This window comes from Pinus tabuliformis, chromosome 2_1 (genome assembly GCF_031772625.1).
Source record: "Pinus tabuliformis cultivar Carrire ecotype Pingquan chromosome 2_1, CPIR1, whole genome shotgun sequence".
In the NCBI taxonomy this organism is placed as follows: domain Eukaryota; kingdom Viridiplantae; phylum Streptophyta; class Pinopsida; order Pinales; family Pinaceae; genus Pinus; species Pinus tabuliformis.
In genome coordinates, this window is record NC_142299.1 from 93,058,587 (window position 1) to 93,072,534 (window position 13,948).

Here is a 13,948-nt window from a genome sequence, read left to right on the forward strand (position 1 = left end):
AATGTTCCAAATGCAATTTTTTTTCAAAGAAACGAATAAGTTTTGAGTGGGGCAACTTAATGATCAAGCCTATGGCGCTAGTATTGATATGTGATTCATGGTAATGTTAAATTCTTGAAGTAAAAGTGACATTCTCCTTGATCTTCATTTTCATCTTAAATTTTTAACATTACCATGAAATGACTCGGGATGTTTGAGAGTGGTTCCGACCTCATTGGATTTCATATGGAGAAAGTAGAATTTTAGATTTCATTCAAAATCCAGCAGACTTATCAGTTTTTCAGGATTTCAGGGCAATGTTTCCATTGAATTTTGTCATGTATTAGGGTATGGAACTCGTATTTAATCAAGAGCACCAATCCCTCTATGTATCTTGATGTTAGTGACATTGGTTATTGAACTCCTCTATCATGACCCTCCTGAAAATGTACGCATCACTCAAACAAAATCTTGACTTGACATGCTATGCTTTTTCTATCTTATGTTAATGCTTAGAGGGTGATATTAATGACAAAGATCCCATACAGATACAGAGGTAATGACAAACATACCTCTGGCTATTAATGCTTAGAGGGTGATATAATGACAAAGATCCTAATTTTCCAACAAGATTAAAATCTAGACATTTCTCGTGCTGGCAAGAGGCCCAAGCATAAGCAATAGATAATAGATTTACTTGTCTTTTCTAGTTTCTAGTAGTTTTTATAACTATTGACTCTTTCATATTTATTATGATATTTTTTTAAACCATATATGACAATTTACGTTTGAAGTTGGCAATTATAACTCATTAGTAATGAATTATGAATATGATGCTTCATGAAAGTTGAAAGTTGTTTCATTTCATTTTATGACATTTCATTTCATGTTAGATATTATTTGTTGTAATGGTTACACTTAGCTTACAAGTTCAACTTTGGTGATCAATGATGATAATTGTTATATATTGAATTTTGAAAGCTTGAAACTTTAAGATTGATGAATCATGAGACTCAATATGTTGTATGTTACTATGCTACTAACTTGTGGACGTGGTTGATGAAGATTATAACTTCTAGATGATTGTTGTTATATGGTTCAATCTATGTTTTTTTATGTTTTTTATATCTAATTCATAATTCTACATGTTTTTGTTGACATATATGTATCAAAATATAAAAATATAAATATATATATATATATATATATTATATAAAAAACGCTCCAGGATTCGCTCCCAAACCGGGAGCTTTTGAAAATGTCACTCCCGCACCCGTTTTCGCTCCCGCTCCCAAGTAACACTGGTTCACCCTCTCAAGCCAATACTCCTGGTTCTCATTGACCATTTTGGCAAATTGTTCATTTAGGGTGAGTTCATTAGCTAGTTCAGCCTCTCTCTGTTTTTCTAGCTCCAATGCTCTCTTTAGCCCTCTAGTCCTTGGCCTTCTTCTTGGCACCTGTTCCTCCAGCTAGTCTTCATATTCTCCATATGCTCCATCAAGTAAAATCTTGGCCTTTTCAGCCTCCCTCTTTGCCTTGATGAGCTGAATCTCCATGAGCTCATGTTTGGTCTCAAACTGCTTGTTTTCTTGCTCATAGTATGTGATGATATATTTTGCCCTCTGCAAATTGACCTGGAGCTCATTGATGAGTGCTTCCTTTTCTTTGATGACAATGGTTGTGTTTTCACTGTCATCGTGTTCACTTAGGTCAACTAAGTGAAAAGCTTGCTCTGTCTCATGGAGGTCCTCCTCCTGCTGCTGGATCTCTGCCTCTGTCACCTTTTCCTTGCCCTTTTGTACCTGCTTTGATGATGAAGAAGGCAAGGCCCCTCCCACAATCTGTGGGGCAAACACTTGCTTATGTCCCCTCTAATAGGTATGTGTCACAGTGCCCAAATCAGCCCCTTTAGACTTGCTGACCTCACCATGTTCAATGTGCTCTTGGTCTCTGCTTTCATCTCTGTTAGGTAAATGAATAGGCTCATGAAATGGCGATGATGGAGGTGATGGTGTGGCTGACTCATCAGATGAGGATGAATGCTCAATGGGCTGAGATGGAGGAATGGAGGTGGAAAGAAGAGATGATGAAGGGATGTTTTGAACATTCTGAGCAGATGCATGAGTGAATATGGGATTAGCTATGAAGGTGCTCCAAGCAATGTTGAGTTCCCTGAGATGGTAAAGGACTATGATTTTAACGAGGGAATGATGAAATAGGCTCTTCATTTGATCTTTGTACTCCCTCTTTGGACATTGTAGGCCATAAACTCAACACTCCGAAAAAGATAGTAGGGTATATTGAGCATTTTTACCCTAGTGAAATGCATTAAAAGCCGGATATGGTAAGAATAGACCCTGGAGAATCTACCTTCACATGAAAAATATTTCATAATAATCTTCATCATTGGGGCATATCTGTCAAGGAGGTGTGAAAAAGGAAAATAGCCCCTTCTTTCATTTCGGTACCTTGGTTTCATGCAAGGCCCATAATAATGCCTCTCCAAATCACCTTGTTTAAACCATTTTTCCCCAGCATCTGGGATTCCAATGGCAGCTGACATAATGGCAGTAGAGAGGGTAAATGTGACACCTGCTAGAGTGACCCGGTTGTCTTGGAGTTTAGAGATGAAGAGCCTAGTCAACTCAAGATGATGTTGGATTGCCTGAACTTGCTCACAGAAATCGTATCAGCCTAGCCATTTGAAGGATGTCACAATCATAAGGGATGCTAAGAGTTCCTTGAGATCTGTGGGCTCAAACCTATGTATCTAACCTCCTTTGTGTGGCCTCCTATGTTCCCTGTCTTCTTCTCTATCTATTTCCTCTTCCTCACTATGTGGTATTTATTCCTACTCTGCCATGGCGTTTAGTATCAAACCCTAGGGGGTATAAGGTAGTGGGAATGTGGCTTTTTAGGAGTAGGGAATGGGGAAGGGTAATGTGAGGGAGATGAGTGAAAGGACACATGGAATGGAGAGGGATATAGGGTAATAGTATGATAGTTTAGGGATGGGGGGAAAATATTTGGAATGTAGGGGGTTTGGGAGCCTAGGTTATTGTGGCACCTAGGACTTAGGGTTTTGGGGATAAAGGTTTAGCGAGTAAGGGATATAAAAGGTTTGGGGAAAGGGAAGAAAGGTATAGGGGAGTGTATGAAAGGGATTGTGAATATAAGGATAGTGTTGGGGGAATCTAGGGTTTAAATGTGAAATTAAACCAAATCTTCAACAAAACCTTTCAAACACTTAGGAATTGACTTAAGGAGGAGGAAAAGCACATCCCTTAGCTGCTACTTACTTGTTTTGAGGTCGAAAGCGCTTTGGAGGAGCTGAGGAGGTGACTGGAGCATTGCTAGACAAACGCGCAGTGCCAATGCAAAGTGCACAGCGCCTCAGGCAAACGCACAGTGCCTTAAGGGAACACGCAGTGCCTTAAGGAAACGCGCAACGCCAGGTAAACGCGCAGCGCCAAGAGGAAACGCACAGCGCCAGAAGGAAACGCACAGCCGGCTCTGTGACGTTGATTTTTGCCCTAAACTGTGAAAAGGCCCTCTTAGGGTTTGCTCAATCAGTGCTAGGAGGCAAATGAAGGTGATTTGAAGCCAAGAAGTCCTTTATAGGTGAGTGAATTTGATCTTTTGCTTTTCAAACCCACTTTCTAATGTTTCATTTGACCCCTTTTTGACCTTTTTGCTAATTTGCTTTCTAACTTTTTTCTTTGCACGTGGATGATGCTGAAGCTTTGGCAATGTTCACTTTTGACTTTTGTTTGGATGATATTGGCAATGGAGTTTGAGTAAACAGCTAAGAACAGTGACTTATTACATATGATAAACATAAATTAAATAAATAAATAACAATTATTACATCTCTCTTTTTGAAATAAAATTACAAACTAGAATGAAATTCTTACTTAAAATCAAAATTGGAACTTTAGCAACCATGGTTACATGCTTGTAAACCCTTATTCAACTGAAAAGGGGATATTATTTGCTTTATTGTCATACTTTGTTAGCCTTATGCAGTGAAATGGTGTTTTATTGGACCTTGGAAAATGAAACCAAGTGACCTAATGGAACCTTGAATGACTGGACTCTAGGTGGACTTGACTGACACAAAACAAGATGAAATGAGCTTTTATAGTCAATGTATGCTCAGCAAGACACATGAAGGTGGGCCAGCAAATATCAATTTTTGAGAGGGGATGGGGTTTTAACTTAGGCTACCATCAGTGAGTAAATTTTTACATGATGACCTAAGTGGAATGATAAAAATTTCACAATGGGACACTAATATGATATGAAAAGAAAATTTTTGATCACTGATGGCAGTATGCAAATACTGACACTAACACAAAACATGCGTGAAAATGTGCTGGCCTTAGACAGGCTTCTGAATTAAGCAAAAGATCCAAGACACATTTGTACACCATACATCACTAGTCCCAGTAGTGGGACATTGGAGCCACTCCTCGCTCCTCAAAGAACAGACTACAGACTCTCAAGGCTATGTGGGAGGAGCCAAGGTGAAAATTCCTTTGCTCATACAATGAAGGGGTATATATAGCCAAGGGGGTATAACTAACCCTTGTGACTCTTCGACTTCCCTCGTGATTGTTTGACTTCCTATGACTTTTTGACTTTATATGTGGGTCTCTTGGACTTCCACTTTACATTACATTGATTACAACAAATATGGCCCATAGTAGTGATGTGACCGAGACAACTCATGACACAACTCGACATGACACTGTTGACATGTACTAGCTGACTGTGGTGTCTGTGTCGAGTTGTTGTGCTGCTGAGTGATGATATGCTCTCGATGTAACATGTCTTCACCTCCGCATGGCAAAGTGTGCGAGGTCTTCGATGGTCTTGGTCTTTGCTTGATGGTGCATGTGAATGTGTCCCTTTCACTCACTTGCTCGATGTGCTTCATGTGTTCGTTTGACCGTGAGCAAGTCTTCTAGCATGCGCCTCTTTTCCATCCCATTCGTCGTCGCACCATGTTTCATCGATGTACCTGTTCCTGCAATCACTCATGACGAGACAACATCAAATCCAAAAAATCTCCTAGTCTATCATGATGCATTGTTTTCCATTTCGGTGCAAGTGACTGGGAGAGGGACAAGGCACTGAGACTGTAGGAGCACAGCACAAGCCGGGATGCGAGGCTCTGGAGCACTGTCAGGAAAAACTGCGCAGATGTCACTGGGAGACAGATTTTCACAATCCGAGACAACAGTGACAGCTGCAGGGCAAAACCCAGTTGGGAAGCAGAACTGTGCAATTTCTGAAGGGAGCACTGGGCAAGTCATCCAATTGGGATCTGCGCAATTTCTCTAGGGAAGACAATGCAGGCAGCAAGAGCCACTGGCAAAAAAACCGCGCAGTTTTCTAGAGGAGCACAAAGTCAGGTTGCGGGAGCTGCTGGTCAAAACTGCACAATCCTGAGAGATAGTCCAAGCCCGGACAGTTCTGCGCTGGTTGGAGAGTGGGGAAGAAGGGATGGACAGGACAACTCTACGCAATTCCTGAGCTGGTTGCAAAGCGGGGAAGAAGGGCTGGTAGGACAGCTCTGCGCAATTTGGAGATTAGTGAAACCCTAGATCACAGCTCAAGTCATTTCTTTCGGTTGACCAACGGGAGGCTTGATGGGAGGTCTTGCGGGAAGTGCAAACTGGATCAGTTTTTAGGACAACTTCTGCACAGTTTTGGGAGTCAGTCAACTAGCTCATTTCCAGAATTCTGCAGAGCAGGTTGCCCAGAGGACAACCTCAAGCTCTACGCAGTTCTAGGTAGCAGTGCAAGGTCAATGAGATCAGGTCCGATTGACGGAGGGTTGTCCGGTCAATAGATTTTCAAGAAAATTGACCAAGTGTGAAAGCAAGTGTACTCGTGCATACATGACAATGTGATCACACACTTAGCACGACTTGACGACAAGACACCTCAAACCAACAAGACAACATGTGCTCAATGAGACTGACTCGAAGGTTGAGAGCGACAAGTGCAACAGTTGAAATATGTCTTCGAACGACCGTGACGACACTTGCGTAACAGTGTTTACAACTTTGTGTGTGAGTGCAACCAATGTCGACAGAGCAAAAACAACTCATACACACAAAGACAAACCTTCAAAATTGCCAGAACAAACTCGCAAGCATGACATAGCGATCAACATGCCAAAGAAGACAGTTGGTCAAACAAGCGAAAAGGAAGCAAGACACGTAGAGGAAACACATGAAATGATTTTGTGCTTGCAAACATGCATGTTATTGAAGACAGAATGATATGACAATGACAAGCAGTCCTTCAAGCTTCACTAAGAGATGTACTTCAAAAGATATTCTTTACTTACCAACTCACCCTCGAGATGATGATGCATCCGACAGAGTTTGCATGAGGTCCCAGTCTTTTATCATACCCTGGTTTCTTGTTCCTTCTCCTCAACTCATTGAGAGTGATCTAGCATGTCATTTTTTCCTGTAATCATTGAGAGAGATAGATCTGCACAATTTCAGCAGACAATGGCTGCTATCAGGATGATCTACGCAGTTTTCTAGAGCAAGGTAGGGTTGCCTGCTTTGCGCCATTCTGAGAGCAAGGTTGTTGGCCTACTCTGCGCAGTTTTGAGATGCAAGACACTGTTGCGAGATGGGGTCCTCGGAGGACTCCTCTGTGTAGTTTCTAAATGCAGGGCAGCCAGACTGCTCTGCGCATTTCTGGAGAGCAGTGTTGGCTGCTTAACTGCTCTGCACATTTTTGGATAGAAGTGTTGGTTGTCTGAATGCTCTGCGCATTTCTAGAGAGCAGTGTTGGCTAGGCAACTGAGGGACAACACTGCGCAGTTTCTAAAGACAATGGGTTTCGGCTGGGGAAGGACACTGGAGGAAACCACTACACGGTTTTGGACGCCAAGGGAGGCTGGGGTCTGTGCGCACTGCGCAGTTCCAGCAGGCAAGGGAAAAAGCTTAAGGGTTGTAGAAGCAAAGTGCACAGTTCCGGGAAGCTAGATGAGGCTAGGTTGCTCGGGAAATTGGCTAAGTGTGAGATCAGTGAAACAGATGTAAACAATGATAGGACTCGACTATGATCACACACAAACACTTAGTGATACAACGTAGACCATCCAGAATGTATAAAACATACTCTGCTTGATGCACAAACCTTCGTGACAAGAGTGCGTGAAGTGAGTGTGAAACATGTCTATGTAATGAAAACAACTCATACGCACAAGATTTCCCTTGAAGCAAAACAACATTCCCTTTGCGTGACAAACAACAATCCCTATGCCCAAAGATGACACATATTGCATAAAGATGAGAACGTGAACAACTCTTAAGATCAAGGAGGAGGCTTGAGATCATCACCTTACCAACAAGTGACCAAGGAACGATCGATCACAGGATCCAAGGTAGGCTCTGAAATTTGCATGCAAGCCAAAATTTTGGAGGGTGGTTGTAGCCGCTACAACAGAAGTGTTTGGTGGTTTTTCTCCTGGATGGGTTTCCACCTAAAATATCTTGTGTATTTTCTTTTATGTTGTGCATTATTGAATGGTGATATTGATTCACCCCGCTTTTAGTGTTTCCAACAACCACTAGGAGAATTTTTTCTCCTATTCATCTCTTCCAACCGGCAACCCTTGACAACCACATTATAGCCAATGCGATGTGCCATTCATATCTCCACCACCTACATCAGTCATATGTCTCCTCGCCCATTTGTCAAGATAACATGTTGGAAGTTGGGCTTCTAATCAAAAGGTATTTTACTCATTTTGCAAATTGGTGCTTTGCTTAATTGTATTTGGGCATTTTGACATGGATTACAGGATAACTTCTAAGAAAGAAGGGTCTTAGCCACACTCTTGTTCCCTCACCTTAAATGGGGAGTCAATTTTCAATCCCAGTCCAATAGGACCTCCCCTAATGGCCCAAGGCTTTAGGAAAGGACACTACTTAGGAAACTATGATTGAGATAGCATAGTCCCATCTATCCCTATTCAATACTTACCACTTTCCATGTTGCATTACAAGCCCTTCTTCCACGTCCCTTCTTCGAGTTCAACTAACCATTGGTTCATTGGGATTTGGCATCCATACATCCTCATACCTAGGTAGGGCCTGGAAATGCACCTTGGGAGGTTGATGCAGCAAAAAGAAACAAAAGAAAACATATAATGGCCACAAGAAAAACAAAGAAAAAGCAAAATGCAAAAGATAGTTGGGACTTACAAATTAGCACATGGGCAAAAGCCAAGCATGAGCTCTACCTCTATGTAAAATTTCTTCTTGGAAAATGACCCCAAATATCACTAAATGCTCTAAATTTAATGTGTTCCTTTATGAGTATTCTGTGTTTATTGTTTGGACACATGAAAACAATGGCACAAATAAATTATACCAAATTTCAACCCAACAGTCAAAATAACACACTAAACTTGGAAATAGTATTCCTCACTATATATATATATTGCATTGAAAGTGAGAATAAGAACCCAACATAATGTTTATTACTGAAAATTTGAAGGGACGGTCCTTAAGTCACTATTTCTCCTTTTCGAACAACCGAGAAATTATGTAGCAACAGTTAATAAACATTACAAGGTCATTTGGACAAGCGTTCAATGCATAAAGTTAAGATGAATCTAGTGTAGGATGGTTGTCAACACAAGTATAAACACACAGTGAACATCCCAACTACTTTCCACAAGGATACACTGCCCAGATATGAAGACAGTGCCTCGGCCTTCAAGAATGAGACCCCACGTTCTGTTGAAGAATGTAACTAGTGTTGCTCTTCATAATTGTATTTAAGTCATGATGTAATGTATTTGTCAAAAGAAAGAAAAAGAAATTTTATTAAATAAAATAGACTTATTAAAGCATGGGTTTCATGCTTGGGTCAATTGTTTTTAGGTCAAAGCATCCATTGAAGACTTCTAGGGTTTATGTCAAGTGTCTTTGTCCATGTCATATTGTAAAAGACCCTTCTTGGGCTTTATTTGTCAAGAAAGAAATTTACTTTAATATAAAATAGGTCATTTAGACATCCTCCACCAAGTCGGCCTCAAACTGAACAAGTCGGCCTAACTAAAGGGCATAAACTACTATATAAAGGCAACAACTCGACCTCATTTGGAGCACTCACTCACCAAGTTCGATCTACAATTGCTAGGGACAGTAAAAAGTGTGAAATTCAAGGAATAAGGTGAAAAGGGTTAGTGAAGGAGAAGGAAGCCTCTATCAAGCACAAAAAGTTGAAATTCTCTCTCCCGCTCACACGTGTGAAGCTACTGAGCTGCTGGAAGGGTCGAAACTTCTATTCTATTGCTGGGCCGAAATTTTATTACTGGGGGTCAAAGTTCTGAAGCTAGGAAGTTGAATTTTTGGATTGTCACCGAGTTGAAGTTGTTGGACAAGAAGAAACTATTGAAGGTTGTTGAATCATATTGGAAGGCTGACTTGGTGGAGGAAGGTTTTTTGGTCTAAGGTCTTGGTCTATCTCATCTTGATTTGAATTTACTGAAGGAAGAGTTCTAATGAGGGTTCCCCCTATAAAGGGGTTTTAGCCCTGGCTGAGTGTCTACATCTGGTTTCCTTGATCTTCATGTTTTACTTTGATGATTGCTTGATGAAAAGAAGATAAAAGAAAAACATAAAGTTAATAAGAAGATAAGAATATCACAAGTAATTATCAATATAAGAAAATATTTTTGCCTTTCCGATTTTCTAACATGGTATTGGAGCTAAGGTAAAGAAGGAAGAAAAAGGCAAGTTGAATATATATTGAGGGAAAAAAATATCAAAGAAAGGGCATTAAAATGGACCATATAAAGAAACAAGCCTACTAGAAGGAGCCTCTAACTACAAAGCCTCGAAAAAGAGGATAGATCTCATCATCGAAAAGAACAAATTTTTATATCTTGTTAAAGGAAAAATCAAAAAGCCTACAAATGAAACAAATGAAGCAAAGAAATAAAAGTCCAGAGAAACCGAAATCTTGGCTATGAACCTAATAGTGGATGGAGTTAAGGACAACCTAATTCCATACATATCCAACATAAATTTCGCTCAAGAAATGTATGAGGCTCTCTCCAAATTATTCACCATCAAGAACATTGGTCAAATAACAAGCCTCAAGAATGAATTAAGGACTATTAAGATGACGAAAGATGATACTGTATCATCCTACTTTATAAGGATATCTAGAATCAGAGATGAACTCCAAGCAACAGATGGAGTTCCCAGAAAAGGAGCTCATAATTACTGCTCTTCTAGGACTACCAAAATCTTGGAGTGTCTTTGCATCAGGACTTAACAGTTGGAAGGATACTCCAACATTTGAACAAATGTGGAATGCATGCAGTCAAGAAGAAGCTCGAATATCATTAGTAATTAACAAGGAGGATGAAGAAGAAAATACCTCTAATGCCTATTCTATTGATCACAAGAATAAGGGAACCTTCAAGAAGTTCAAAGGATCAAAGAAGAAAGTTGACCTATCCAAAATTGAATGCTACAACTGTCATAAGATGGATCACTACAAAAGTCATTGTCCTGAAGATCCAAGGAATAAGAAGAGAGAAAGAGAACATGTGAATGTTGTTAAAGAAGCTCCACCTAAAAGAAACAAGACTGGAGAATCTGAAATCAAAGATTTATTTGCCAAAGACTCTTAGGGAATATTGTCCCTCACATATTGTCCTTATATCTTCTGAGGAATCTTGTGGTTACTAGATACTTCGTGTGAATTGTTATCACAAGACTGAATTGTACTGGCATTAATAGTCTTCGGAACATAATTTTTATGTTCAGAGTGATACAGATTTGTAGATTGTTTGAGACGTTTGTTCATGTGATTCGGATGTAGATAAGGGGTTCTTTTGGTTTGTCTTTCCCTTATCATGTGTCTGGAAATATTCTGATTTACTTCATGTGGCGTGTTGTTGAGTTGGGTACAGAGCCTTCACTTGAGATGTTCATCGTTTGAATTGTGACATCTAAGTGTATCTTTTCTTCAACTAGCTTGTCGTCTTCTTGAGTTGTGATATTCACTGGAATGAGTATTTATTCCTTTCTCTTCAACTTGGACTACTACATTCAATACTTCTTTCGTGATAAGTTCTTCTAACTTGTTTTCCAATGATTTCTTGTCATCCTTAAGTTTCTTAATTTGAACGAGTAGAATTCGATTATGGTTTTTGAGACGTGAAAGTTCCTCATTTTCTGAGTCAACTTTATGTTGGTATTCAAGCTTCTCAACTTTTAAACACTTGATTTGTTCTAATAACCTGTGGTTAAGGTTCCTTACGCATAAACTTTCCTCTTCTTTTCCTAATAGAATCTCGTTGAGTTTCTTTTCAGAAATCTCATTTTCTTGTTCTAACTGGTGTTTCTTAGCTTTACATTTTCTTACTTGTGTAAGTAGCTTCTGATTATGCTCCTTCAAACATGAATTTTCCTTAATTTTGTTGGATATGACTTCTTCAAGCTCTCTTTGCTTCTTTGATACTGTTTCTGAATTCTCTTGAAACATTAGTTTCGAAATATCCTTAAGATCTTTTGCTAAAGGCATTATCAATTTGATGTTGTCATGTCTTGGAACGTGACAATCTTTTTCTTGTAAGGAAACATCTAAAAAAAAATTGTGTTTAAAATGAACATACCTAACTCCTTGAACCAAGGTCGACCAAGAATTATGTCAACCTTTTTGTCAAACCTAGTTACGACATGGAATTGAGATATGTACTCATAATGATCAATTGTCACTTGTAAATCATTAATTTCATATTCTTTTCCGCCAAAAAGACTTTCTCGTTCGCCTATATTTGGCTTTAGAATTAATAGTTGATTTGCCAAATTAATATTGATATAATTATTCTCAGCATTTGTATTAACAGCTATAATAATTTCTTTCCCTTGGATACACCCCTTTAATGTAAATAATTTGAAATCTACAATTTGAATACCTTTATAGGAAAATTTTCCTTTATTTGTTTCTAAATTAGACCCCATTTTCCTTCAAAAATGGATTTATTTTTTTTAATAATAATAATATATACTTTTTTTAATTAAATAATTTATAAATTAATTAATTAAATCAATCAAATTATATAAATTACTTAATAAAATTTAATTAAATTACATCGTTGGTATTTAAATTAATTAAATAGATTAATCAATTTATATAAACTAACTGATAAAATTTAATTAAATTATATGGGTTTTAATATGGTAATATATGTATCAGCGTGTGATAAGGTGATCTGATTTTCCCAATGAGTGTAACATATCACACACTGTATCACACATCTTGCAGCACAAATTTTTCCTGCATAAAATGTCAACGGGGACTGTCGCGAGAACGGCGGCACGACGGTGATAAGGATTTTGACTAAGTAGAGTTCTGACAGGCTGGGCCAGTGATCATAATCTGCAGAGCACGGACCGCACTATTGGGCAGTGGAAACAATGTGACATGTGGGGTACGCACGGCAAGCGCGAGAGGTGGAGACGGGAGTTACTGTGACAGGAGATGGGGGTTACGATGACAATTGTTGACAAACTGCGGTGGCGGTCAACAAATTTTGGGACGGTGATGAGTACTGAACAAACAGGGATGGTTTTTGCAGCGCACAGGGTTGAGGACAAGGTGCAACGGATAGGTAGCAAGGGCGGTTAGCAGGTGCTCGATGGAGAGGACGAATGGTGAGTGAACCAGCACAGGGATGCAGACGCGGTTGGGAATTACTGTTAAACACACATGGACAGCAAAGAATAGGAAAGATAAATCATGTGAGTTCATTTTTTTATTAACAGGAGATGTACATTTATAATACAATGTTGTGACTCTTGGGTTTCAGATCCCAAGGTCTCTTGGACTGCTTAGTCTTTTCGGCTTCCACACTAACCCTTTAGGATTAGGTGTCCAACATTCCCCCCCTTAATCCGAAGGGTTATGTATGAGTCCAAGAAAAGAGCTGTAATACAAAATGTGCAAAAAATACATGGCAGCATTAGGCTGAATGTGCTCTCTGAAATGTTGGTATAAAGGGCGGTGGTTTAAGGATGACCACCAACACTGGAACGCTTAGTGCAATTCCCGGAACTCTTCCAAAACTGGCAAGAAACTGAAGTTTTCTGCTAGAGGAAGTGATCCTATTGTTTTAAAGAGGGAAACCTTCAACCATAAAAGGGAGGTCTCACCCCGCATAAAAGGTAAAACTTCAACCTGAAAAGGGAAGTCTCAACCTGTGATGGTTTAAGGATAACCAACAACTCTGGAATGCTTAATGCAATTCCTGGAACTCTTCCAAAACTGGCAAGAAGCTGGAGTCTTCTGCTAGAGGAAGTGTTCTCAATCTGTGTTCACGGGCATCTTTGTCTCTGGCTACAACTCTGAAACTGGTGTGGCAGGTTGTGGCTCAGGCTCGCTTGATGTGACTTTGAAGCTTGTAGATGACCATCATTTCCCCCCCTGTCAGATACAAGGTGAGATGATGGAGAAAACTCAACTGCAAGACTGTTCAATACTCTAGAACAAGTTTTAACATGCGTTTGGAATATCTTCTTGGCTGTTGATGCCCATTGCCAAGAAGCGATCCATCCAAGATGAATCTTTGTTCTTGCAGGACGTTTATTTCTGAAGCATCTGTGTGAAGAATGACTGGTTTTATGACAGTGCTTACATGGATGAAGATCAAAACAGTGATCTTTCAAATGGCCAACTCGGTCACAGTGTTGGCATTTCACGATCTGTTGTTTTTGTTGTTGTTGTTGCTGTGGAAGAGGGGCAGAATCTGGAACAGCTGGAGGTGAACTGTCATGAGGAGCAGGTGAACTGTCATGAATAAATCCAGCACTTTGAAACTGAATGGGCTTGGCATAGTCTGGATTCTGGAATATGAAAGGACAAGTCCTTGTCATATCCAAGACCAGTTTTGTGCTTGTTGTGGACAAGC

At 39.6% G+C, this 13,948-nt stretch overlaps 1 protein-coding gene across 1 annotated transcript in view; it reads right to left on the reverse strand.

Annotated features, from left to right (window-relative positions):
* LOC149198939 (Transducin/WD40 repeat-like superfamily protein) overlaps window positions 1-13,948 on the reverse strand; it is a 376,837-nt gene that overhangs the window by 309,847 nt on the left and 53,042 nt on the right. The window lies entirely within an intron of this gene.